The sequence below is a fragment of the Balearica regulorum genome, chromosome 3, assembly GCF_011004875.1.
Source record: "Balearica regulorum gibbericeps isolate bBalReg1 chromosome 3, bBalReg1.pri, whole genome shotgun sequence".
Lineage (NCBI taxonomy): Eukaryota > Metazoa > Chordata > Aves > Gruiformes > Gruidae > Balearica > Balearica regulorum.
Genome location: NC_046186.1, coordinates 29,220,875 through 29,247,183, shown reverse-complemented (window position 1 = coordinate 29,247,183; position 26,309 = coordinate 29,220,875). Strand labels below are relative to the sequence as shown.

Sequence of the window (26,309 nt, the reverse complement as noted above, 5' to 3'; positions counted from 1 at the left end):
ATCTAACCAGTCTAGTGGTCTAACCAGATAACCACTGAAGTCCATCTCTTGAACTTGAAGACCATCTCTTGAACACCTCAGAACAATTTACAGAATTGATTTGTGCCCTTATGAAAAGAGGTTGTTTGGAATTTACACATTTATTTGCAAATGTCTAGAAGTACACTAGATGTTTTAACTCCTGTTATAATCAGTGAAAATCTAGTCAATGCAGTCAGGGAATTCAAAAAGACCAAATAAATAAACATTAAAGACCCAGTTAACCAAATTCCTCTGCAGGCTCCACTGGCCATATTGACCAAACTTCCACTGACTATAATAGTGGCACTTTCCATACATAAGGGCATCTAAATTCAGATGTTATGATATTGAATTCTGTCCTCAATTTATTAAAAAAAAGCCACTGTATGACACTGAAAACTGCAGTTCTGGGGCTGGGACAGCATGTGCTTCCCCCTCATTCGTTACAGAGGCTAATATTTAGCAGGGTCTCCAACTCTTACCACACTGTTTTCTCTGGGGTGTAAATCAGTAACTATTCGGTGTTCAGCTCAAGCTGAAAGGGATAATACAGGCTGAAAACAGTAAAATTTTTACTGTAGCTGCCTGTATGCAGTACAAGACCAAAAGGAGAGCACCATTTCTGCTCTTGCACTTCCAGCCCTGCCCAGACAGCTGGTTGCACTGTAAGCATAGGACAGAAGTACACAAGAATGCATTAAAATGATATTACAACTTTAGTCACAGTTTCATTCTCTTCCGATACTGTGTTGGGTTTGCATGGCAAGGTTTTGGTAGCAAGGGGGGCGGTCTACAGAGGTGGCTTCTGTGAGAAGCTGCTAGAAGCTTCCCCTGTGTCTGACAGAGCCAATGCCAGCCGGCTCCAAGATGGACCCACTGCTGGCCAAGGCCAAGCCAATCACCACCTCTGTGATAACATATTTAAGAAAGACAAAAACAGTTAGAAAGAGCTTTTGCAGCTGGAGAGAGGAGTGAGAAGATGTGAGAAACTCTGCAGACACCAAGGTCAGTGCAGAAGGACGGGCAGGAGGTGCTCCAGGCGCCAGAGCAGAGATCCCCCTGCAGCCCGTGGTGAAGACCATGGTGAAGCAGGCTGTCCCCCTGCAGCCCATGGAGGAAGGATGAGGGGGTGTAGAGATTCCACCTGCAGCCCGTGGAGGACCCCACGCCAGAGCAGGTGGAGACACCTGAAGGAGGCTGTGACCCCGTGGGAAGCCCACGCTGGAGCAAGCTCCTGGCAGGACCTGTGGACCCGTGGAGAGAGGAGCCCACGCCAGAGCAGGTTTGCTGACAGGACTTGTGACCCCGTGGGGGACCCCACGCTGGAGCAGTTTGCTCCTGAAGGTCTGCACCCCATGGGAGCAACCCACGCTGGAGCAGTTCATGAAGGACTGTCTCCCGTGGGAGAGACTCACGTTGGAGAAGTTCATGAAGGACTGTCTCCTGTGAGAGGGACTCCATGCTGGAGCAGGGGAACGATGAGAGGAGTCCTCCCCCTGAGGATGAAGAAGCGGCAGAAACACCGCATGAGGAACTGACCGTAACCCCCATTCCCCGTCCCCCTGTGCTGCTGAGGGGGGTCGGAGGTTGAAGCCGGGAGTGAAGTTGAGCCCGGGAAGATGGGAGGGGTGGGGGGAGGTGTTTTAAGATTTGATTTTATTTCTCATTCCTCTACTCTGTTTTGCTTAGTAATAAATAAGATGAATTCCCTCTCTAAGTTCGGTCTGTTTTGCTCATGACAATAATTAGTGAACTTCTGTAACTCCAAACCACACAGCTGTGTTGCCACAGCACTGCCATTTAGGAAGCATTTAACATATTTTTCTTCATGAAAGTAGTACTTAGTACCTAAACAGAGCTCTCCATCTTCAAAGATCTAAACAAACATTAGCTAATTAATCCATACAGCATCTTGCAAAGAAGGTAAGTAACGTTGTCTCAAATATTTTTTCTTTTTTTTTTTTTTTTCAAATTCAGAGGCTATAACTGATCTGCCTAAACCAAAGAAGGAATTATTATAATGTAGGTGTAAGTGGAGATCTCTGTTGTGCTCGGATTATTAAATCACTGGCATCTGCAACGGCTATATCTATCTTTCGTTCTATGTCTTTTCCAAGGTTTTAAAACAAGCTTTTCTTTAAATGTTATTTTAACAAATATTTAGGCTAAAATTTAGATATAAGGTAAAATTATGAAATGTGATAAAATTTAAAATCAGTAACATAGAAATTAAGAAAAAAACTTGTAATAAAATATACCCAAATATTATAACTTTTAAGGCAAAGTTCTAAGACTTTAAAAAATATCTAATAAAATACTTCCCCAAACACACTTCCTGCTTGCACAAATCCCTAATGTAGATTCTTGAGAAAGACAGTGGTTAACTCAATAGGAACAGCTTAACACGGTGCGTGGCCTGCCACGCTATTTCTGCCCTAAGTTAAGGTCTTCTTAAAGGATTGTGAATCTTATGCAGTGGCACATGACAAACCTTTTCCCAGAGAGATAGGCATTTATGAATTTTCAAGAAACTGCTTGACAAGGCAGCTGTCAAACAGCTGTGGGAAAGAAACAAAGGATTATAGATGAGGGATGCTTTCCTCCCCTTCCGCTCCTCCCAGCGATTCATGAGACTGGTACACATTTTTCGGTTAAGCACTGCTTCTTAAACACCGTTTTGACAGGTTTCTCGGCCTTCTGAAGTTCTAATATTTTTTGTAAGGGAAAGGTGGAGTGGCCTGTTTGGGTTGGTATCCCCCTGCCTGTGCAGGCAAACCTATCCCCTCTGCTGAGAGTGCTACAGGAGGTGGAACTATGCATGACACTTAAAATTGTCTTATGGAGAAGTCAATATTAAGTTTTAAAATGTATACGTCTCTCATAATACCTACTTTACACAGAAAAATGGAGTCTCTGATAGAAGCAAAGCCCAAACATTAGCTTTTTCTGACTGTTTCCATTAGATGGCATCTACAACAGCTGAGGTACTTTTTGAAAAACAAATGACTTAGGACATATGGCATTAAGTGACATTTGGCAAACCTATAGAGCAAGGCATATGGCATATGATAACCTTGAAGGAAGAAATGTCTCCTTGTATCCTGTAAAATTATATGACAAACTGATCTATGAACCTATTTCTTGTCAGAAAGTTGAAAAATTACATTACTTATGTAGTATAAATTTAAGGTTTACCGTGATTATTTTTCTACCCAACTGTGATTGCTAATTATGTCTAATTGGCAAACTGAGATATTATTTTTTTTGAGTGAGCCTAATAAATGGACCTGAATGCAAGCAGCCACCTTGTCACTGACAGCTATTATCATGTTGTATATTTTCCTGCCATGTGAGGGTATTAGAGCATCTCACACACCTTAAGTAAACCTCACAGAGATGTTACATGTAACAAGGCACACCTAAATTGTATTTGTCCGAGGAGGATGTCTTATGAAAAGTATGAACAAGAATCTTTCTGGGTTTAGGTAAATGCAGAAATGCTATCAGTATCAAAACAGTGAATAAATTAGTTTAATTGATTTCTCTCCTAGTCTTGTGTTTTAATATTATGCTAACAGCATTTTCTGGCTTTTTAAAAATGTTATTTTCTGTTCTAATTGTATATAAAATATACGTAATTTCTATGCATAGATTTCTGAATTGAAATCATTCCATATGATACAATATCATTAATCAGGATTCTAATTTTAGCAGTAGTGAACTAGAAGTATGCAGACTATTTTACCATAAAGATTTTATGTTACAGTCTTGCTGCAAATTCCATAGTAAATTAGTTACCAAAGTTGTAAATAAATCTTTTTTCCTAATCTTCTATTATTTCTTTTTCTCTCAAATAGACAGATTTTCCAAGGCAAGGACATTAATTTGATGTCTAGTCATAAAATAAAAAGTGTGTTTAATGACAGTTTCAAGCCACACATAGTAAGGTTGTTAATTTTGTGATGGAATATCCATTTTTCATTATCAACAGAGCTCAAATAAAAATTGAGCCCTATTTTCCCTAAAATCAAAATAAATTAGGGATACAGTCTTGGCTTCCTCAAGTTTAAAGATGTTTTTTGATAGATCAGGGATGAGTATTCAGCATTCTGCTGTTTATAAACCTAAAAATATTGAGAAATCAGGTTGTTTATTTCCTTAATCACCATCAGAATAATTTCATAATCTGTCTCAGAATGGCACTGGAAGTGTTTTTATAGTCCAGAATGACTATTTGCCTGGCCAGAATATCTAATTTAGAGGAAAGCATATATGATTTCTATCTCATTTTTTTAATCAAAAGTATTTCTGATTTAACTCTTTGTTGAATTACAGATGAGGACAATTTTATTTTATTTTTTTTTAAGAGGTTGGACTCAGCTCAACATCCTGAATAGCAGTTCCTTCCTTGATGCAGCACTTCCATAAGGCTGTTCCCACCAGTACCTCCAGCCAACCGGCATACCCCAGTGCTTGCAGAGTCTTCTGCAGCTCACAGGCCTTTGTGATTGTCTGAAGCTGGATGTAGGAAAATTGATAGCATCTGAACTGATAATTATTTTGGAAATTTCAGTTGCCTTCATGGTGAATTTGTCTCTTACAATCAAGGCTATCTAAAATTAGTCATATAATCTAAGCACTCATTTACACTTTTCTTTCAGTCAGTATATAAAAAGGGGAACCTTCAGAACCCCAATCATCTCAACCTAAGGTTTTTTTGTAAGGCAGATGTAGCAGCCAAACTTAAAAAAATTGAAAATTTGGACTAGACATTCAACTTCTGGATGGATAAAGCCATGTCAGATGAATCTCTTAAAGCATTATCTACTCATCATCAAAGAATTACTTCCAATAGCTTCAAAGGCTAAGTCTTCCTTTGACCTTCAGGGCTAGTAGAACAAGTCTGATCCCATGTCCACAGAGCCAACAAGAGCCATACATGTACCTTTAATAGGTTGGTCTGGGGCTTCTAAACTGCTGAGAAAATGCTGAACACCCTCAGATGTTATGGATGCTAATGAGGGCCAAGGGTCATCATTATCTTTCAGGTTGAAGCTGCATAGACTGAAGCAGATGAAAGCAGCATTTCTTCTCAAAGATCTTCCTAGTTGATTATGCTGTGCATTTCCATGGATGATTGACCTTTCTACATCACTAGGAATTGTGTCTTCAATTTTAATAGAAATCCAATTTCTCTGTAGGCATCTAACCGACCACATTCATGTGCCTATAATCTAGGAGATAACAGGAATAAGTGATCAAATTGTTTTGATCCTATTTGGGATATTTAATGACAAGTTCAAGCTGTAGAACATGTACAGGTATTCTTGCAATGAACATCTTATAAATGGATTTAATAAAAATTAAAATGAAACAATCATAAATTCAAATTTATTTTCATTAGATTAATATAATTTTCAATTATTCATTAAATGTAATTAAAAAAATAAACTATACTCTTCAAACTCCAATTGTATCTTGTTACACTGATGATTTTATAATTACAAATGAAAATTATTCTAAAACAGGAAGGAAATTGTTTGCAGAAAGGTGTTAAAATTGATTTTTGTTAGAGAAGCACACCAAATACATTTTAATAAAGCAGTCAGAATGCGATTGGACACAAGATCTGTAACACGCACATTTAAAGACTAGCTCCCATCCTCCAAAAATAAACCCCTTGTGTTGATTTTAATTATGAACTGACATCATTAAAAAGAAATGACCTTACACGCTCTTGATTCAGATCACGCATACTTTATATGAAATTTCATATTACTGCTAATGCATTGCAAATAATTACCTTATTCAACTGCTCAGAGGTTAAACAGACTTTTTTATACTCCATAAAGAAAAATAAACACCATCATGTAGACCTAAGTTTTTATAGAAGAAATTATGTTCTGCTTTCTCTTCCCAGTTCTCCCTACAAGCTTATGCCTTTTTAATGGAAATTACTTGCAGATCTTAGGTGGAGAAGTAATTTATATAAGTAAAATTTGTATATTAAACATATTCTCTTTTTCCTTTCTGTTGCAAATCTACCTACCATGTTACCTACCCACTCATATCCATCATTGATCATGCTCTAGTTCAGGTACGCTCATGTTAATGCTCCTGACTGCTGGTTGCAGCTGAAAAAGCTGCACCACTACAAGCTGGGTGCACACAGAGCACCCAGAATCTTTGAACCCAACAGATCCTGAGCTGCTTTTTTTTTCAGACCGTTCCCAAGATGACCTGGCAGGAGACTAAGTCGTGCTGCTGGACAGACACAGCAGAGGACCGCTGCACAGCAGTGCTGGCAACATGCTGTCTCTCCCGCACCCCACAGCACTGCATTTGGGGGACAGCACTGGGAGAGAGGATGCTGCTGCTGCCATCGCTTTACCTCTGCATTCCTGAAACCTCTCTCTATGTGCGCACCTCCATCACAGCGAGCTGCAGAGCTTCACTGAGTTGCCCTCACAGGGAGGAGAATCCTGGCCAGCTCATTTGTTATGCTGACAGTATTTGTTCACACCCTGCTTATTTATATTTTTTTTCATGATGCACCCAGCATTACACAAACAGTGTATGCTAACTTCCTAACTATATAACGTTGAATATTAATTGATATAGTAAATTATTTATAATGCCTTCAATGTCCCTGGCCTTAGCAAGGATGACATCTACTAATACATACAAGACCACTATATCTGCAGCCTGGTATGTTAAATTACAGTAAGATCTTATTTAAATAATTTATTTCTGTGTGTAAGTGTGTGAATGCACTGTAAAGCAGAGAGAACCTTTTAAGTTAACCTTTTAAGATAACACATTTGGAAGCAGCAAGGCAACTCATGTAGTTTTCCATTGACATAAGTTAAAAACACAATTTTTATGTGATTTTTCAATAAAGCTTTCAAATATGCATGCTTTATAAAACCAAATAATCACTTAACATGAAATGATTTGTAACTGTTTTGAAATAAAATGAGCCTCTAATTGGTTTATGCCTGGTTTTTCCCTGCTGCCTTTTTCTGCAGTCATTCTACAGTAACTCCAAATAGAAGGTAACTATGCTTCCTGACTATTAGAGTGAATTTCATTGTTTTAAAAACCCACATTTATAACTATTCGAACTGGTGTTTTGTGCAAATGACATTTATTACTTTCTTAATTTATTTTTAGCAGAGAAATAACTTTCACAACCTGATAAAACATTTGACATTTTGAAAGGTAAGAGCTATGTTCTGTCATAAATAACATCTTCAGGTCAGGACAATGCTATTCAAATCAAGTCAAAGCAAAGAGGTTGGACAAAAAAAATCACCTCAATTCAAGGGCAAAATAAAAACCAGTTGACTGGAAAAAATCTTTCCACAGCTTGTGTTAGCAATAGGGTCTTCTGGGGAAGATTTGTCTGTGCTGGTGGGGATCAAATCACCTGTCAGGTTTCTGAAGAGACACATCAATCAGATTGGACACATTGCTGATTGCTCCATTAAATCACCACTGTGGTCCTCATTTGTCTCATCAGGTTAGACGAAATTTTTTTTTGAGGAGGCTCGAGATGGTAAACTGTTTTGCAAATTTCCTAATTGAAGGCTTTTCAAATAAATATATGGTTTTCATTGAACTAGTCTAATGGATAATAAAGTTCTATCCTAATAACAAGGTATTTTAGAACATACACTTTTGTCCTGTTAAGAATATTGAACCAGCACATGCACTTGGTTGGGTTTTTTTCTGTTTTCTTTCCTTTTCCTTTTTCTTTTTCTTTTTTTTCTTTTCTTTTTTCTTTTTTTCTTTTTTTCTTTTTCTTTTTTCTTTTTCTTTTTTCTTTTTCTTTTTTCTTTTTCTTTTTTCTTTTTTTATTTTTCTTTTTCTTTCTCCCTCCCCTTTCCCTTTCCCTTTCCCCCTTCCCTTCTCCATCTCAACTCTTCTTTCTCTCTTTTTTCTCTATTAAGAGCTACAAAGACTATTTGAAAAATCAGAGTTCTTTTCCTAAAGTTGTCTTCTAACATTTAGGTCAAAGAAAAAGAAGGAAAAAAATTCAAACAACTCTGGAGAGCAATAAAGCTCTTTCTTAGAATGCAGTGGTTTCCTCTGACAAAGTAGCTCTGAGACATATATCATATGACTTCATTATGTTCCTGGATTTTCTATTAATATTTTGTACATGCACCCAGAGCTTTGGATATATGAGTATTTAAGCAATCTAAAGAAATGAATACATTAAATTATCACTACTTTAAATATTTCTCCCTCAATTTTGCATATGGTAGTCTCAAATACATATTTGAATAGATTATGCTCATACTTGATGCGACACTGGGAAGATGACTTACAGTAGGCATGACTTTGGCACCCTTTAGATGTTAACTTGAGAGCAAAGCTGTGACCCAGCAACTTCATGACTTGCATTTCTCTGAAAATAGACCTGCTGGTGATACTTCACCATGGCTACTTCCCTCTTGAGACAGCATAAAGAATTATCATGACATCTAACTTTTTCTGGGTGCCTACAGTTAGCCTACATAATCTATAGTTCAACATCCCTAACATATTTAGCTTAAAATCCTAGTCTCAGTTAACAACCACTAATATTTCTTCATGCCCTGATTCACTTTGAGTGAGTTTAATTAAAATCAATGGAGAAAAGAAATAAATAAAAAAAGGAAAAAAGTTTTGGAAGCTCTATAAGCAGACCCAATATGCAGACCAGACCCACTTCTTAGGAAAGTCTGCTGCCTCCCTGGGGCCTGGGTAAAAGATGTGAAGAGAAAACTTCCTACCCTGATATGATGCTCAGATTATTATCCATTATTGATTTTTCAGGAAGGCAGTGATGAAATTGCAACAAGACGTCTGGGGGAAATCAAGAGACACTTCAGAGCCTTGGAACGACTCGTTAAGGGATCAGGAGCACAAGCAGTGTTCTCCTCTATCCTTCCAGTTGCAGGAAATGATGAGGGGAGAAACACGAAGCATCAGCAGATCAATACCTGCTCCTAGCCTGGTGTCACCAGCAGAATTTTGGGGTTTTTGATCATGGCTTGGTTTACACAACACCAGATCTATTGGCGACAGATGGGGTACACCTGTCTCAAAGAGGGAAAAAGATCTTTGCACAGGAATTAGCAGGGATCATTGAAAGACCTTTAAACTAGATTTGAAAGGGGAAAGGAATAAAACCAGGCTCACCAGAGAGAAGCCTGGGGGCAGCATGCCAGTGTTTGAGGGAAAGTGTTCTAGCAAGGTCCTTTGGTTTGCTGTCTCAGTGGAGGCAGGGTATGAAGATCCATGAGGCAGCAAAAACACAAGGGTTAGTGATGGGTTAGAAACCATGGAAGTGCTTGAGAATGGTCACGTGGGAATTAGGCCTTCCTCCCCAAAGTGGTGGTAGGATCAGCAGTCCAACTCAAGTGCGTCTACATCAATGCACACAGCATGGGCAACAAAAAGGAGGAGCTGGAAGCCATTGTACAGCAGGAAAACTATGAGATAGTTGCCATCACAGAAACATGGTGGGATGACTCACACAACTGGAGTGCTGCAATGGATGGCTACAAACTCTTCAGGAGGGATAGGCAAGCAAGGAGAGGCAGTGGGATAGCCTTGAATGTTAGGGAGTGTTTTGATTGTCTAGAGCTTGATGATGGTGACAATAGGGTTGAGTGTTTATGGGTAAGTATCAGGGAAGGTCAACAAGGCAGATATCATGGTGGAAGTCTGTTATAGACCACCCAACCAGGATGAAGAGGCAGACAAAATATTCTATACTGGGAGGAGTCTCACAACTGCTAACCCCTGTTCTCATGGGTGACTTCAACTTACCAGATGTCTGCTGGAAATACGTTACAGCAGAGAGGAAACATTCCAGGAGGTTCCTAGAGCATGTGGAAGATAACTTCCTGACACAGCTGGTGAATGAGTCAACTAGGGAAGGTGCCGTGCTGGACCTGTTGTTCACAAACAGAGAAGGACTTGTGAGTGATGTGGCAGTTGGAGGCCATCTTGGGCATAGTGATCATGAAATGATAGTGGTTTTGATTCTCAGACAAGTAAGGAGGGGGTCAGCAGAACTGCTACCTTGAACTTCTGGAGGGCAGGCTTTGGCCTGTTTAGGAGACTGGTTGACAGAGGCCCTTGGGAGGCAGTCCTGAAGGGCAAAGGAGTCCAGGAAGGCTGGACATCCTTCAAGAAGGAAACCTTAAAGGCACAGGAGCAGGCTGTCTCCATGTGCCACAAGATGGGCTGGTGGGGAAAAGACCAGCCTGGCTGAACAGAGAACTGGCTGGAACTCAGGAAAAAAAGGAAAGTTTATGACCTTTGGAAGAAGGGGCAGGCAACTCAGGAGGACTACAAGGATGTCATGAGGTTATGCAGGGAGGAAATTAGAAGGGTCAAAGCCCAACTACAACTTAATCTGGCTACTGCCATAAAAGACAATAAAATTTCTTTCTGTAAATACATTAGCAACAAAAGGATGGCTAAGAAGAATGTCCATCCTTTGTAGGATGAGGGGGAAACACACTGACAAAGGATGAGGAAAAGGCTGAGGTACTTAATGCCATCTTTGCCTCAGTCTTTAATAGTAAGACCAGTTGTTCTATGGGTACCCAGCCCCCTGAGCTAGAAGACAGGGATGGGGACCAGAATGAAGCACCCATAACCCAAGGGGAAATGGTTAGCGGCCTGCTACACCACTTAAACATGCACAAGTCTATGGGGCTGGATGGGATCCATCCAAGGGTATTGAGGGAGCTGGTGGAAGTGCTCTCCAAGCCACTTTCCATCATTTAGCAACAGTCCTGGCTAACTGGAGAGGTCCCAGTTGACTGGACGTTAGCAAATGTGACACTCATCTACAAGAAGGGACAGGAGCATCTGGGGAACTGCAGGCCTGTGAGTCTGGCCTTGGTGCCAGGGAAGTTTGTGGTGGATGAGGGAAAGGACATGAAAGTTGTCTACTTAGACTTTAGTAAAGCCTTTGACACTGTTTCCCACAGCATTCTCCTGGAGAAAATGGCTGCTCAGGGCTTGGATGCCTGTACTTTTTGCTGGGTAAAAAACTGGCTGGATGGTCGAGCCCAAGGAGTTGTGGTGAGCGGAGTTAAATCCAGTTGGCGGCCGGTCACAAGTGATGTTCCCCAGGGCTCAGTACTGGGACCAGTTCTCTTTAATATCTTTGCCAATGATAAAGGGGATTGAGTACATCCTCAGTAAGTTTGCAGATGACACCAAGTTGGGCAGTAGAGTTAATCTGCTTGAGGGTAGGAAGGCTCTAGAGAGGGATCTGGACAGGCTGGATTGATGGGCCAAGGCCAACTGTATGAGGATCAACAAGGCCAAGCGCCAGGTCCTGCTCTTGGGTCACAACAACCCCATGCAACACTACAGCCTTGGGGAAGAGTGGCTGGAAAGCTGCCCAGCAGAAAAGGACCTGAGAGTGTTGGTTGATAGCCAGCTCAATATGAGCCAGCAGTGTGCTCAGATGGCCAAGAAGGCCAACAGCATCCTGGCTTGTATCAGAAATAGTGTGGCCAGCAGGACCAGGGAAGTGATCGTCCCCCTGTACTTGGCACTCGTGAGGCCACACTTCAAGTACTGTGTTCACTTTTGGGCCCCTCACTACAAGAAAGACATTGAGGTGCTGGAGTGTCTCCAAAAAAGGGCAACAAAGCTGGTGAAGGGTCTAGAGCACAAGTCTTATGATGAGTGGCTGAGGGAACTGGGGTTGTTTAGCCTGGAGAAAAGGAGGCTGAGGGGAGACCTTATCGCTCTCTACAACTACCTGAAAGGAGGTTGTAGCCAGGTGGGTGTTGGCCTCTTCTCCCAAGGAACAAGTGATAGGACAACAGGAAATGGCCTCAAGTTGTGCTGGGGGGAGGGGCTTAGGTTGGATATTAGGAAAAATGTCTTCATTGAAAGGATTGTCAAACACTGGAACAGGCTGCCTAGGGAAGTGGTTGAGTCACCATCCCTGGAGGGATTTAAAAGACATGTGGATGTGGTGCTTAGGGACATGGTTTAGTGGTGGACTTGACAGTGCTAGGTTGATGGTTGGACTTGAAGATCTTAAAGGTCTTTTCCAACCAAAACGATTCTATGATTGTGTTCTTTAAATAATCTGTGTACTGCTCTTGGTGGGACTGGCTTTGAACTTAACTTATTTTTGCGGCATAGATATGGTCTGTTAAACCTCAGATTTACAGACTGCAAGGCAAAGCAAGTCAGAGGGTCCCCGAGACATCCATTGTGTACCCAACATGTGAGAAATGAATGAGCCAAAACTGAAGTGAAAATTAGGAAGGCTGTATACACAGGAGCTAAAGACAGGTCTCTTAATTGAATGACTAATGCATGTAGCAACAAGAGCTGTTTTTTTCCCCAGGAGGCTTACATTTCAACAAATACATCACTTTGCATAAAGGTATGCATCACTGCAACTTACTCTAGTAGAATAGATTTCTGTTGTGACTGTTTCTGTTTCTTTGCTGTCCTGTTGAGACTGGCTTATAGAACGAAATAGAAAGATGAAAATCACGTAGATTGTTACCAGCAATGGCATAGCAGCTACCATCTGACTGCTTTTGGCAGAGACTTTGTTTCAGCACATTCTTACCAACTTTAGTTGGGCATATTTGGGGAAGACCGTTCTGCTTGTGGAGTCCTACAAATACTTATCTCAAGTGTGGATCCCAACACCTGGACCACTTTGGTTACAGAGTCTTCATTTTTGCTTCACCAACAGCTGAGTAGATTTCTCAGTTGTTAAATCCATGCCTAGTATATTGAAAAAATTATTAAATGTTTGGAAAAGATCAGCATTGAAACTTTTGTTCTCAGCTTCAAAAATCATAGAAAACACAGCAGAGTGGTCACATCTTAAAGCAAATATCAGTGAGGGAAGAAAAAAATGCATGTTCTTGTATCTGCTAAACATCAGTGAAAGTGTTGTAATGAACCCCTGTATAAAAAGCACAAAGTATAGAGAATGCCAATAAATGCCCAACAGCTTTGATGTCAAACTTAATACAATTTTAAACAGTACCAACTCTGTTTCCTGCGTGCCTTACACATATGCTTACAAGAAACTGGCTCTTTACGAAATTGACTGAGCACTATTGAAGTCTTAATTCTGGATTTAAGATGGGATAGCCTTGAGGTTTAATTCAATATAATGCATCTGAGAGTCCCCAAAAGACAGAACTCTGGCCTTTGCTTCATCAAAGAGCTAGCCTGGGGTGAAGAAACAAAGAGAGGGTTACATGTGGTGTTATGTCAGCATTTTTGCCTCCTTATGCAAGGCAATGCTTCACTGTTCTTGTCATGAACTGCAAAATGAACAGTCAGTTCCTGTTCACGTTGTCTTGAATGGAAAGAGTGACCAGTACCAGTCACTGCAAAAGCATCCCTGTCCCCATTAGAAAAAAAGAACAAACCAAAACCAGACACATCTGGAACTATAAGGAGAGCATCTATGCATAGCCTTGCCCTGTTTTTATTCAAAACACTGTAAGAATGAGCATGTTTAGGAATCTGATTTGAATAAACAAGTCCCTGAATGTTAAAAGGAGTGTGTAAAAGTCGTATTATTGAAAAGACAGTTAAGGACTTGCACTAGAGATTTGGATTAAGTTAGTTATAAAGGCATTGGTAGGTATTTCAGCTACTTCTGACATAAATCACTGAGGAATAAACGTGTGGTGCTACATTATCCTTGTAACATATGGATTCTTTAAACTTTATTCTAAGCATGTGTAGATTTGTGCACTTCCACTGCTTTTATCTTCAGCTTTCATAGTTATAAGACATGTTTGCATTTTAAATGATCTGATTTTCACTTGACGTTTGTTTGGTATTCACTTTGATGTCGACACTTTTACTATGTCATTTGAGTTATACTCACTCCAAGGAATTAAGCCATAACTTTGGTATTTTAAATGTTTAAATGACATGTGAAATAACTCCTTGAAGAAACAGTAGCTGTGTTTCAATTCGAGTTTTCAGCTGTAGCTGCCAGTGTATATCAGCCCCATAAAGAGTACAAAATGTGTGCAAGTCAAAATGTACAAAAATTATTCTGCTTTGAACTTAATCAAAAGGAAAAGAAAGAAAATAAATCAATGCTTTAAGTATCAGTTATTACAAAAGTACAAATTGAGAGAAGTGTTTTTAAAACTATAAATTGGAATTTCCCATTATGATACAGAAGAATTTTACACCTTTCATCTTCTAAAGGACAGCACTTTATTACTTTTTTTTTTATTTTCAGCCTTCATCACTGAGACACAAAATATAATAATTACACTGTATTCATACATATAATACTCTATATTCTACTTATCTGTTAAAGATATATAATTAACTGGAAACCTCAAATCATATGACGCCATTTAAGAAGCCTATGTAGACTAGACTGATTAGGCTGGTATGTCAAATAGACAAATTCTTATTTCCTTTAACTTTGTGTTTACATAGTCCCTTAAATCCCTATGTAATCCTGCACACCTCCTAGCCACTCCCTTCTTCCAGCTTCCTCCACTTCCCGTCTCCATCTACTCTCAGCTCAGCTTCCCAGTCAGCAGAAGTCCCAGTTCAGTTTCTATATCCCTGTCCCTGTCCCTGTCTGTCTCACTCTTGCTCTCCCTCTCCCTGTCCTCCCTCCCACACTCATCTATCCCACTACTGACGATCACAAAACTAACTCATGTGAATTTATGAGACTTCAGTTGAATTTGGTGGAACTTGGCCAGGCGATTCAATTTATCAAAAGGAAGACAAATGGGTGGGCAGATGTGAAAAGAGACAGACAAATGGATAGTGCAATTACACAAGCCACGTTTGTTTGAGAAATGAGGCTAAAAGGCTCTTATATTTTTAAAGACTACAGTAAGCAGAGTTTTAAAGGCATATGAATGCTATCTCATTGTAGCCCATTTCCTGTTATTTTTAGTGAAAGATTTGCAGTACAAGAAATAAAACATGAAAAGAAAGAATACTGATAAAAGACAAATACTCTTTTACAGAGATTGCTCATATCAGGTACACCATTTCTCCAGCATCAGCTGGTATGACAGGAGCTATGCCTCAGGATGCTTATTTATTTATTTATTTATTTATTTATTTATTTATTTAATCTTAGCAGCTTATCAATCACAACTGATTCGATACTTTGTGAACAAAATAAATTAGGGATAGCAAAGATACTGCATGAAATTTCTGTTTATTCTTCAGTTCCAGGAAATGAAAGATGATTTTGAGGGAGAATGAAAGGGGGTTTTGTTAGATATGAGAGAGATATATATACACACACACTTCATATGTAAAATGGAAAACTCTGTTATGTTTCAGATGATAGATAGAAATATCTATTTGCTTTCCTCATTTTCATTTAACAGGGATATTGGAACTTGTAATATGTTGGAAAGTATTCTGAAAGATTTCACAGCTTGCACTACAGACAACTGCAGTCTGGAATCCTCTTAGTCCTGGAAGACCCTCCCAAAAGCTAATCTTCCTTACCAAGAATGCTCTGTCCTCAGGACTTGGAGACACACAGAACAACACAACTGCTGTCACCAGCACATCAAGAAACTTTTGATCCTTAACATAGCACTGGCATGGTTCACTAGTTGTTCTAAAGTTAATGAAAGATCTAGATAGTGGACATGATGTGCTTTTAGGACCTCACACCATGGACATGATAGACAGCCATATTTCAAAACGTGCTCTAATCTACAAATTTCTAAAAATCTACCATAGTAACGCTGTTCTTGCCAGTTGGATTAGAGCCCTGACTGACAGTGTTGGGAAGGATTGCCACTTTTTCTCTTTGTATCAATGTGCCATGTGGGACACTGCAGGCACCTTGTCTCCAGGGTAGATCAATAGATTGTGATTAATCCTATCCTGTTGAGCTCTGTCCTAGATGACATGCTTGCTCCACTCACTTGACTATAGCTGAGTATTGCATGTTCTATTTGTGATCTTCTCCAGCAAACCTCAGCAGCGTACCCTCAGCAAGTTTGCAGATGACAACAAAGGAGGAGGAGTGGCTGATATACCACAGAGTCAAGCTGCCATGCAGAGGGACCTCGACAAGCTGGAGAAATGGGCTGACAGGAACCACATGATATTCAACAAGGGGAAGTGCAAAGTCCTACACCTCAGAAGGAACAACCCCATGTGCCTATATATTCTTAGGGCCACACAGCTGGGAAGCAGCTTGGCAGGAAAGAACGCAGGAGTCCTGGTGGACACCAGGTTGAACATGAGTCAGCGATGTGCCCTTGCTGTGAAGAAGGCGAACAGTATCCTCAGCTGCATTGGACAAAATATTGCCAGCAAGTCAAGGGAGGTGATGCTTCTCCTCAGCACTGATGAGGCCACATCTGGAGTACTGTATCCAGTTCTGGGCTCCCCAGTACAAAAGAGACATGGATGTACTGGATAGAGTTCACTGAAGGGCTGCAAGGATGAGTAAGGGACTGGAGCACCTCACATATGAGGAAAGGCTGAGAGAGCTGGGACTCTTCAGCCTAGGAAAGAGAAGGCTGGTGGGATCTCATCAATGTATGTAGATACCCAAAGGGAGGATGAACAGAAGACAGAGTCAGGCTCTTTTCAGTGGTGCCCAGTGACAGATGCTGTCTGGACATAGTCCTTGGCAACTGGCTCTAGGTGTCCCTGCTTGAGCAAGGGTTTGAACAAGATGATCTCCAGAGGTCCATTCCAACCTCAAACATTCTTTGGCTCAGTGATTCTGGGAAACATTCTAAAAAAATCCACTTTGTAGAATCTTTGCATAAACAAACAGAGAAATCAGATCTAACTCCTCTAAGAAACAGGAGTTTGTATTTCTCCACTGGTCTCCTTTTTGTTAAAACTTTTATGGAGGTGACATGAGATCAGGTGATAGATCAGGTGTCTCAGGAGACACATCACCACTAGTTCCAAAGTGGTCCATCCTCAATACCTTCATATTTATAGTGATAATCACAGCCCAGCCTCACACTGTTTGGCCTTCCTTCCATTGCCATCTGAAGCATTCCATGCACTCATTTTGGCAACATCTTTGTAGCACAGCACATTTTATCTTGCAATGAGATGATACAGCCACTTACTTTAACTTCAAGGTCTCCACAGTGTTCTGCAGCTGTGATTTTACCTACCTCACTCTAATGTTTCTGCTAACTTACATTAGCAAAAGCTAACTTATGTCAGCTAACTTACGTTACCTTTGTTGTTTGAATGCTAGCCTATGTCTCCTAGCTCTTTCAAACTCAGTAAAGGATGCATGTCTTAAGGCTACTTATAAGAAGAGTAGTCAGGCGGAGTTAGTTTGGTCAAGCTGTTGTTGTGTGTAAAAGCTAGCCTTATTTATGATCGGGGAAGAGGACAGCATTTCCCCAAGTATAGCAGATATTTAGAGGTTTTTTTCTCCAAAGTTGTTATAAAAATGGCTTATTTGTTCCTAAGTGGTTTTTGACTGAGCAGATTAAAAAACTGAAAGTCCTTTTATATGTAAATGCTCTAATTTTTTATGATTTTTTAATAAAATGTTTACTTCAGCTTTAAGGATCATCATTTTTGTAATTTCCATAGTTGAGAAAAATTAGATGGAGCTTCTTCCTTTTCACACCAACAGCAGGTGGATTTAATTAGACTTTTTCCTTATTCTTTTCATGCAAACCACCAACCATCCCTAAAATTTCTGTATGTCATAGATTATTTTTGTTTCCTCTTCTTTTCTTCCTTCTCCAAGGTAAACAGGTTTTTCATTTGGCTGTAGTTTAGTTTTCAAATTATTAAGTTTTGATGTGAGGTTTCCTCATTTTACTTTCATAAACCTCCAAACATCCTGCAGTTTCATTTTTCCTGTATTTGTACTTCTCATGTTTCTGTTCCACACTACAGTTATCTCTGTTAATTGGATATTGTTTTTCCCTTTCAAGTTTTGCTACTGTGGTTAAATACTGCATGCTGGTCTGAGCTGAGAGCAACTAACAGGATTTATGCAGCATCCAGACTTTTCATATTGAGTGCAGACATACCATGCTAACATTTCCCTTTAATTTTTGTGCATACAAACTTACACCTGATTTATTTTCCTCAATTATTGCTTAAAAAGTAATGAATAGCTCTAAAAAAAAAAAAATCTCATATGAAGAAAAGAAAATACAGTAGCTCATTAGAAAGAAAGTATATTTACAGTTTTAAAAAGAGCTTTTTGGGAGAAAAATATTAAGAAAGGCTCGTGGGTCGAGATAAGGACAGGGAGAGATCACTCACCAATTACCGTCACTTGGTAAAATTAATGTAATTTATTGCCAATCAAAAGTCAGAGTAGGGTAATGAGAAATAAAAACAAATATTAAAAACACCTTCCGCCCACCCTTCCCTTCTTCTGGGGCTACCTCTCTCTCTTCTCTACCTCCTCCTCACTGAGCAGCTCAGGGGAATGGGGAATGGGGGTTGTGATCAGTTCATCACACATTGTCTCTGCCACTCCTTTCTCTTTACATTCTTCCTCTGCTCCAGCACGGGATCCCTCCCATGGGAGACAGTTCCGCATGAACTTCTCCAACATGAGTCCTTCCCACAGGCTGCAGTTCTTCAAGAAGAAGAGGGAGGCTTCCCATGGGGTCACAGCCTCCTTTGGGCATCCACCTGCTCCAGCAAGGGGTCCTCCATGGGCTACAGGTGGATATCTGCTCTACTGTTAACCTCCATGGCCTGCCTCACCATGGTCTTCTTCCTGGGCTGCAGGGCAATCTCTGCTCCGGCCCCTGGAACACCTCCTTCTCTCTTTCTTCACTGACCTTGGTGTCTGCAGAGTTGCTCCTCTCACATAGTCTCACTCCTCTCTTCTGGCTCATGTTGCACAGCAGTTTTTTTGCCTTCTTAACTCTGTTATCCCAGAGGCGCTACCACCATCGCTGATGGGCTCAGCCTTGGCCAGTGTCGGGTCCCTCTTGGAGCTGGTTGGCATTGGCTCTATTGGACATGGGGGAAACTTTAGCAGCTTCTCACATAAACCACCCCTGCAGCTGCCCACCCCGCTACCAAAACCTCCCCATGCAAACTCAATACAAGGCTTTAACCAGCGTATTCTTTCTCTGACTTTCTCTACTTTTTTTTTCCTTTATTTTTTTTCCCCCTCTTCTTCTCCCTAAACTCCTACTCTGCCCCACAAAGAAAGGCTGTTCATACTGCGTTTCCCATGGATGTCAACCTTTGCATCTTCTCCTTTCCCCTATCAAGTTCCCATATGCTATTCCCATCACTTCTTAAGCTTTTACATCTAGCAGAATTCAATTCTTAATAGACAGACAGAACTCGGTGGGGGTACACAAGTTAAGCTTAATTTAAAGACATTAAGAATTTAAAGAAAATCATAGTTTAAATTTAACATAAATTTAACAACCTGAAAATAAACTGTGAGAGCCAGCATATATTCTCTGTGAAAGAGATATCTAAATGACTGACAGGCTGAGAACATCAACTGTCTCATGGCTCATAAATAAATAAGAGACACATGCATTATATCAGCTATTATTAATGTAAGAATTACTTTTTCAGAGAAAGTTAAATCCCTATTGTCTACTCCAAATATTTATTAGAATAATGTGGGAAAATATGTAGTTACTTTGATATTATTTATGATTAATAGACCAAAACATTTTCTAATTCAAGAAAATGAAGAAACTATTTTCTGACCTCTGATGAATCTCATCCTATCAACTTCTTGCACAGTCACATTAAAACCTTTACATCCTCCTTTGAACTTTAAAGGCCTTTTAGACATCACAACTCATCCTCTATGGCACAGTCATTAGAGTCCACTGTGCAATTGGATCACCAGTGTCCCACCTAGAACAGAATTTCTTCAACTGATTTAGAGACTCAAGATTTTAATGCACTAAATGAAGTTCTACTTTCACCAAAATAACTGATGAAAAAACCATGCAGACTATATATGTGCAATCTAAGTTTGATGAAGGATTGCTAACAGTTAACCAGTCCTTGAATTCACACCTATACATATAGAAGACTTCCGTATTATCACTGCACATATGCCAAAAGATCAGTGCTGGAGTATGATGGTTTCATTGGTGAAGCTTTGGAAAAGTTGTTAGAATGCGAAAGCTATCATCTCATTTATCTATGTTATACTGATGCTGACACTGTACAAGAACCATTTGTAACTAACTCCTTAATAATACATTTTATTAATATAGCACCAAACAACAAACTGTTTTTGACAGTGTACTTCATAGATTTATTTTGTATCCTCTGTATTGTGCATAGTCCATGAAACCTCCCAGAGAAACTATGACCATATTTCAACATTGGACTGCAAATCTCAGACGCTGAGCTGGTTTAAAATCTAAGTCAAATATTTGTATAATAAACTGACTAGCTTTTGCCAAAATTATTTATTGTGAATTCATTACTTGCCCGATATTGCCCCTCAAAGTTGTTTTTCTTGCTCCTTTCCCATGAAATCAAGTAATCACAGGATCTCAGCACCAGCAATTACAAAGTTGAGTGGAAAATGGCAATGTTTCAAACCTTATTCTCATCCATACCTACATCAAATATCTTTCTATCTGTTTCGTAGAATCATAGAATGTTTTAGGTTGGAACGGACCTTAAAGATGATCTAGTTCCAACCCCCCTGCCATGGGCAGGGACACCCTCCACTCAGGTTGTCCAAAGCCCCATTGAACCTGGCCCTGAACACTTCCAGGCATTGAACACGCTTGTCTTGGTTTAACCCGTCTGGCAGCTAAAACAACCACACAGTCATTTGCTCACCCTCCCCCCTCTCCAGTGGGATAGAGGAGAGAATTGAAAAGGAAAAAATAAAAGTAAAATTCATGGGTTGAGATAAAGATAGTTCAATAGGACAGAAAACGATGACAACAACAACAATAATAATAGGAGAATATACAAAACAAGTAATGAACAGCACAACTGCTCACCACTGGAAGCTGATGCTTAGCAAGTTCCCAAGCTGCCCTGCCTCCCAGCCAACCCCCTAGTTATATATGTAGCATGACGTCATATAGTATGGACTATCCCTTTGGCCAGTTGGGTCCTGGCTGTGTCCGTTCCCAGTTTCTTGGGCACCCTCGCCTTCTTGTTGGCAGGCCAGTATGAGAAGCTGAAAAGTCCTTGACTACTTGGCAACAATTAGAATATTAGTGTGTTATCAACATTATTCTCATCCTAAATTCAAAACACAGCACTATACCAGCTGCTAGGAAGAAAATTAACCCGATCCCAGCTGAAACCAAGACACTGTTACTGGTAAATATTTCAAGGTGCAGATTTTCCAGAATTGGAGATAGAATTTAGCATCATAAATAAACAAGAGCTAATGAAGGCACAACTTCATAACCCTCCATGTGGGCTCCATAAAATCAGAGGTACTTGGGAAAGATCTCCTTTCTTTACCTGTAATATTATCCACTCATAAAAGGAACTGATGCATATAATGCTTATGATGATAACTGCCATATATATTTTGATCTTTTCTAATTACTCTTTTTTTTTTTTTTGAAGAGACATTAATTTGAAAAAGTACCTCAGTTACCTAAGCAATTTTAATAACAAAAATCAAACAATATATTGGTTTTCTTACACTGAAACAATGGACATAATATTGTTATCAGTAAAAGTATCTGAGCAGAAGTATTGGACACTGTATCTAAATTATGTCAGTTCCATGGGACTGATGAGGTATTCAGAGCACTGACAGATTTGCACATCTCTTTGGAATGCAACAGAGTTAATATTTTTCCTGGCAAGGGAAAGCTTGGAACTGTATTAAAAAGCAAACAAACAAAAACAACAACAACAAAAAAACACAACCCCCCCCCAACAACAAATAAAATAAAATCAAATCTTACACAAAAAGAGCACCATTCCCAACAGACCTTTTATGAATTTGTGAAAGCATGAGAGATTTCATGGATCTCTTTTAGAAATTGTAAGAATTTATGTGTTCTCTATCCCCTCCTAAAAGCGCAACAACTGATATCAGTTAATGCCATTGTCACCTGTTCTGGCAAAAAGAGGTGAAATCGATTCTAGCAAGCTCCTGCCATGCAAAGACCATCTGTTCCATCTTGACCTGCATGCAAACTGTTAGGCAGGAATTTGGAGGCAATCTTTGCAGCATGAATTCATCCTGTTGAATCCAAAAAGTTATGGCTGGACAACTGATGTCAAAGGGACTCTGGATATTCAGAGAATGGCTAGATTATCAGCACTCAACACTATCCCAGAACTTAATACAATTTCATTCTTTGCTGCCAAATCAGTGAACACACATCTACTAGGAAGCCGCTTATGTGCACAGGCATGTACAAGCTGCAAACCTATATCAATTACAGAAGGCTGAATGGATTAAAAAATGACCTCAATTAAAATTTGGAGAAAAAAGTGCTAGTACTGTCATATAGGCCTATATACTATATAATCATATATAACATTACAAAACTGTATGTAATATCCATATGCATTATTTTTTATAAGATATAACAGTATATATTATCAGGTAGGTATTTACCAACCCTATGTTATATATTTGTACTTTATTGGTGCTGCTGAGGTGTAATTCTTCTGACCTAAAATAGGTCTTCTGACTGATCCATCTTAGGATTTCTAAAGTGCTTGTTCCTCTCCATTGATTATAAAGTACAAACACTGTACATACTTGAAGGTAAACGAGATGAGATAAACCCCACCCTTGTTCTTTTACACATGCCATGTATTGTATCTAGAATTCTTTCAGCAAGGATAAATACTTGGCTCTTTAATAATTTATAGAAATAAAATTTTAGTCTCTCACTCGTATCAGGGCTGCATGTACTCCAGCTTGGATCACTCTCCTACATAAATAAGACAAAGTCCTCACTGGGTTTTCCTTTTTTTGCTTTTCAAATGCTGGTGGTACTTTCCCTTACCCTTAGTGCAAGCAAGTCAACCCATTCAAACCTTGTGATCTGAACCCATTTCATTTATTTATAAGTACGTCGGTGATAAAAGGAAGACAAGGGAAAATGTAGGCCCTGTCTGGAAGGAAACAGGAGATCTGGTTACCCGGGATATAGAGGAAGCTGAGGTACTTAATGACTTTTTTTGCCTCAGTCTTCACCAGCAGGTGCTCTAGCCACACTGCCCAAGTCACAGAAGGCAAAGGCAGGGACTGGGAGAATGAAGAACCCCCCACTGTAGGAGAAGATCAGGTTTGAGAATATCTAAGGAACCTGAAGGTGCACAAGTCCATGGGACCTGATGAGTTGCATCCACGGGTCTTGAGGGAACTGGCAGATGAAGTGGCCAGGCCACTCTCCATCATATTTGAGACATCCTGGCAGTCTGGCGAAGTTCCCACTGACTGGAAAAGGGGAAACATAACCCCCATCTTTAAAAAGGGGAAAAAAGGAAGACCCAGGGAACTACAGGCCGGTCAGTCTCACCTCCGTGCCTGGCAAGATCATGGAGCAGATTCTCCTGGAAACTATGCTCAGGCACATGGAAAATAAAGAGGTAATTGGTAACAACCAATATGGCTTCACTAAGGAAAAATTGTGCCTGACAAAATTGGTGGCCTTCTATGATAGAGTTACAGCATTGGTGGATAAGGGAAGGGTAGCTGATGTCATCTACCTGGTCTTGTGCAAAGCATTTGACACCAATTAGCTGATCTTTAAGGTCTGTTCCAACCCAAACCATTCTATGATTCTATGATGGTTCTGTGATCCCTGCCCATGGCAGGAGGTGTGGACTACATGACCTTTAAAGTTCCCTTCCAACTCAAACCATTCTGGGATTCTACTATTCTATGATCTGGCAGAAGTTGTTATTGTCTGCTAAGTCTTTGCCACATGAACTACAACATTTATGTCCAGTGGTCCAGCGAAGGGTCTCTGAAGAGCCTGTCCACATATTTGGAGCTTCTCATTTTCTCAGACTTATTTTTCTTCCAGTCCGTCAATATTGTTTACAGGAAGTGTACACATACAGGTGAATGTTTTTTTGCAGCACAACACACTGTTTTGGGCCACTGAATTATGGCATCTCCATTTTAACTGAGCTCCTGCGCTGTCCACATTGTATCTGTCACAGCCTCACTGAAGACCCTTGCAGCTCCAATGTGATCTCCATTACCTTGTGGTATTCCAGAGAGGTTCTCTGATTATTCATAGATGCTGGAAAAGACTTTTACCACTAAGACATCTGCATTGCTAGCTGTCAAGTGAACTTAAACATGCAGCTTAAAAAAATTCCTATCCAGAAATTCTTTCATAATATCCTGGAAAAACTTACTAGGGAACTGGATATGGTTTTTTTCAACTGAATGTAGTTTTTGAATTCTCTTATGCTAGCTCACAACCTGTAAATCACTCATCTACAATCATATTGAGGTAAAAGTTAATTAATAAGTTTATTTATCAAATCTTAAATAGCAAAGTTTGTAGTTTTATTAAGACAGATGCATATATATATGAAAAGAAAGCTTTATTTAGGTAGCATTAAGCTCATCTACCAAGGTTCATTGCACCTGATATAATCCAGGTAATAAAATTTGTTTATCAACATTCCTGAGAACCCACATGATTCTTATGCCTGAACTTCTGTTCACAGAAGGAAGTCTGATTTTGGATATGCTTTCTTTTATGAATAGTTCACATATAGAATTATAGAATCATAGAATCATAGAATCATAGAATGGTTTGGGTTGGAAGGGACCTCAAAGATCATCTAGTTCCAACCCCTGTGCTGCCATGGGCAAGGACACCCTCCACTAGACCACATTGCCCAGAGCCTCATCCAACCTGGTCTTAAACACTTCCAGGGATGGGGCATCCACAACCCCTCTGGGCAACCTGTTCCAGTGCCTCACCACTCTAACAGGAAAGAATTTCTTTCTAACATCCAATCTAAATCGACCCTCCTTCAGCTTAAACCCATTACCCCTTGTCCTGTCACTACACTCCCTGACAAACAGTCCCTCTCCAGCTTTCCTGTAGGCCCCTTCAGGTACTGGAAGGCTGCAATTAGATCTCCCCGGAGTCGCCTTTTCTCCAGGCTGAACAATCCCAACTCTCTCAGCCTGTCCTCATAGGAGAGGTGCTCCAGCCCTCCGATCAGCTTCATGGCCCTCCTCTGGACTCTCTCCAACAGCTCCATGTCTCTCCTGTACTGGGGCCCCCAGAGCTGGACACAGTACCCCAGGTGGGGTCTCACAAGAGTGGAGTAGAGGGGCAGGATCACCTCCCTCGACCTGCTGGTCACACCTCTTTTGATGCAGCCCAGGACACGGTTGGCTTTCTGGGCTGCAAGTGCACATGCTGGTTCATGTTGAGCTTCTCATCAATCAAGACCCCCAAGTCCTTCTCCTCGGGGCTGCTTTCAATCCATTCCTCGCCCAGCCTGTAGTTGTGCTTGGGATTGCGCTGACCCACATGCAGGACCTTGCACTTGGCCTTGTTGAACTTCATGTGGTTCACACGGGCCCACGTCTCCAGCCTGTTGAGGTCCCCCTGGATGGCATCCTTTCCCTCCAGCATGTTCAAATCAATATTTCAAATCTTTTGTCTCAGTTAGACATTTAGCATTCATTTAAAAAAAACCCAAGAATGTGCCTAGACCTTCTTTCAAACTATTGCTACTATATGCTTTGAAAACTTTAGATCTTCATACCTACGTAAGTCTCACCCAAACATTTTTACCTCGACATCTACACTCTGCATACCTGCCTCTGATCAAACCACAGGTCCCTTTATATTCACCAAAAAAAGAAGCAGGGTCTATTTTAAACATGTTTTAGGATGAGATTAATTTCATTCCGAGTCATATGACTACTGTAAGCTTATTACCAGCATTTAAGTGATACTGAGTATCAAATTAGATTGATAATGGGCTCGTTAGGATAATGACTTTGAGAGATACTGATACTGTGAAGAAAGCATGAGACTTAAATAAGTTTACCTGTTTAACGTTCACCTTTATGGGTTAAGGAAGCCACAGTTCTTCCACGCAGTAGTCTCTGCTGCCTCCTTTCATCTGTAAAGCTGCTTGCTTCAAAACAATTTAGACATCTTGATGCTTTTGATCTGGCTGCTTCCACTTTTGTCTTTGGTTCTACATTATCTATCAACAAGTCATCTATCAACATGGCAACTTTGCCTCATTTATCATGTGCAGCTTGAGACAAATGCACTTCTTTTATTTGCTGGCTTCCATGGTACTTCAAAGGTGCAACCAGCTCTACTGTG

The 26,309-nt window shown here is 40.2% G+C and overlaps 1 long non-coding RNA gene across 1 annotated transcript in view; it reads left to right on the top strand.

Moving 5' to 3' along the window:
* The first annotated feature begins 1,053 nt into the window (after positions 1 to 1,053).
* The window catches only part of LOC142600939 (uncharacterized), a 734,111-nt gene continuing 708,855 nt past the window's right edge, over positions 1,054 to 26,309 (top strand). The window contains exon 1 of the long non-coding RNA XR_012834435.1: positions 1,054 to 1,365. This is a non-coding gene — a long non-coding RNA (uncharacterized LOC142600939). The remainder of the gene's footprint in view (positions 1,366 to 26,309) is intronic.